Raw genomic sequence first — 2,500 nt, 5'->3', positions numbered from 1 at the left:
GCTCTCCTAAATCCACGGCAGGCTTTGAAAGTACCCACTTCAGAAAGAGGTGACGTGCATCACCTCTCCAATGACCAAAACCCACTTTGTGATTACTCAGACCTGGTATGGCAGACCTGTGGGGAGTGTGCAGTGGTGTACAATGTGAAAAGATAGTTGAAATCGCAGGAGATGAAGTTAGCAGTTTATTTGTGTAAAGGGTCGTCGGCGTGGGTTGTGTTGAGGATGGAAGCCGTCGAACTGGTGCATCCTACCTATTTATAGGTAGGATGTGATGTCATGCTGTCGTGAGATTACGTCACACTGGCGTGTCTCATCGTGATGTCACGACCGTGATGTCATATGACGTCACACTGGCTACATACATACATACTGACAACCGACATGGCGCAGGATTCAAATTGTATATATAGATAAATATAACACTGAGGATTGTACTTTGTCGTATATTAAGAACATCCGCACTCAAGGGACTCACAAAAGCAGCTGTAGACATAACTACCACCCTGCCACTTGAGGCTGAGATGTGCCTGACACCGCTCGACTTCCTCTCCTCTGTTCTTCATCTCTCTCCTTTGCCCTCTCCACCTCCACCCAGCTCCTAGTCTTTTACGTGTGCTGTGGGAGCGAGAGGAGGAACAAGCGCAGCGCCGCGACCCGCCTGCGCTTTCATCCGTCTTACCCCGTTCACAACCCGCGCCCCACCCCCGAAAAGAAACGCTGACCGTTTCTGACGGGAGCCGTAAAGAACTTATAAAGGACACGTTAATGTTTCCTGCTTCTGTCCGACCCCTCCTCCTTCTCCACAGCCCTGTGTCATGGTTCAGTGGTGTGGACAGGAGAGGAGGAGACGGTACCACCAGACTGGAAACCAGTGGTGGAATGTACAGTAACTAAGTGCATTTTCTCAAGTACTGCACTTAGGTACAATGTTTAGGTACTTTTACATGAGCGCTTAATCTTTTTATATACTTTATGATTCTACTCCACTACATCTGCAGAAGCACATGTTGTACTTTTTACTAAGCAGGATTTACACTATTAATGAAAAACAATAATTATGATGTATTATAGGTTAAGGTATCCAACAGCACAAATTTAAATAACTCCCACCTTTACCAGCTGCATCATATAAAGTGGAGAACGCATTAATGCATTACTAATTGCAATCCAATAACAGGAGTGTAAAATGGGCCATTCTGCGTAAATGAGTACTTTTACGTTTGGCGCTGTACCACCATTGTGGTATTAACCACTCCCAGCATGCCTATTCTGGGGGGAACCAAAAACAGCAGATCTACAAGCTTGTGTCGCAAGCTTGTAGATCGGCTATTTTTTGCAAAGAGATTAGGCGTAGACGGAGAAAAAAGCGTACAGTTGTAACTCAAGTCCGGTTCTCTGAAGACTAGAGGGTTGAAGTGGTTGTTTAAGTAACATCCTAAGTACTTCTTCCACCACCGCTGGAGACTGTCTCCATGTTGTATACAGTTTGTTTGACTGAGCATCTCTTCTGGTTTGTCTCAACAAGTCAACTCATATCGTCCCGGCGAGGATGCTGTGAGAGATGAGTTGATGTAATGGTGAACTCTCTCAGACACATGGACCAGTTAGTCTGCGCTGAAATCTGGTTTGAGTCTGCGGGGTCGACAGTGGTGTAAAGTAACTAAATAAATGTACTCAAGTACTGTACTTGAGGTATTTTTTACTTTGGTGTAGTATTTCCAATTTTCAGTACTTTTCCTTCTACTCCACACTTCTACTACTCCACTCAACATCTCAGAGGCAAATATATTGTACTTTTACTCCACCACAATGATTTGAAAACTTTGGTTACTAGTTACTTTGTGGATTTTCAGCCCTACAAGCTCACCAGCTTTGAGCTTGCAGATCTGCTATTATATGTATGTATATATATGTATATGTTTTTGAAAACTGTATGAAACATTCTGTATAATGAGTACTTTTACTTGTAGTAGTTTAAGTACATTGTGATGCCAATACTTTTGTACTTTTACTCAAATACATTTTGAATGCGGGACTTCTATGCAGGACTTCTACTACTATTGCAGTATTGATACTTTTACTTAAAGTAAAACATGTGAGTACTTACATCACTGCTGAAATCTGGTTTGAGTCTGCGGGCCGAGGCTTTTGCTCACATTGGGCCCGTCGTGACATGGTTCTAATACACTATACTGCTTTATTCTGGATGATGCTGCATTACAACACACCCAGTTTCACGAGGTTATGGTCCTATTTCGGCTGGGCATAAAACAGTAGGACGCCAACTTCGCCAAGGAAAATGGAGTGTGAATCATCATTTATTTTCCTCACGTCACCTACATGCAGATGTGGTTGTCATTATTTACTACACAATAAAATCAGTGAAAAGATAAGTGTTAATTTATCCATGTATGAGTGTATAAATGTAACCAAATGGACCCGTGACTCAGAGTTAAACCTGAAAGAAACCCGGAACTTATTTTAAAGAGTAAAATGT

The 2,500-nt window shown here is 42.6% G+C and overlaps 1 protein-coding gene across 2 annotated transcripts in view; it reads right to left on the bottom strand.

The window, feature by feature from the left end:
• Positions 1 to 2,500, bottom strand: part of trabd2b (TraB domain containing 2B) — a 121,183-nt gene that overhangs the window by 37,257 nt on the left and 81,426 nt on the right. The gene's annotated exons all lie outside the window — the stretch shown is intronic.

Source organism: Gymnoscopelus microlampas (genome assembly GCF_963454915.1).
Source record: "Gymnoscopelus microlampas genome assembly, chromosome: 9".
Lineage (NCBI taxonomy): Eukaryota > Metazoa > Chordata > Actinopteri > Myctophiformes > Myctophidae > Gymnoscopelus > Gymnoscopelus microlampas.
The sequence above is the reverse complement of the archived record's forward strand: the minus strand, read 5'-3'. Positions and strand labels throughout refer to the sequence as shown.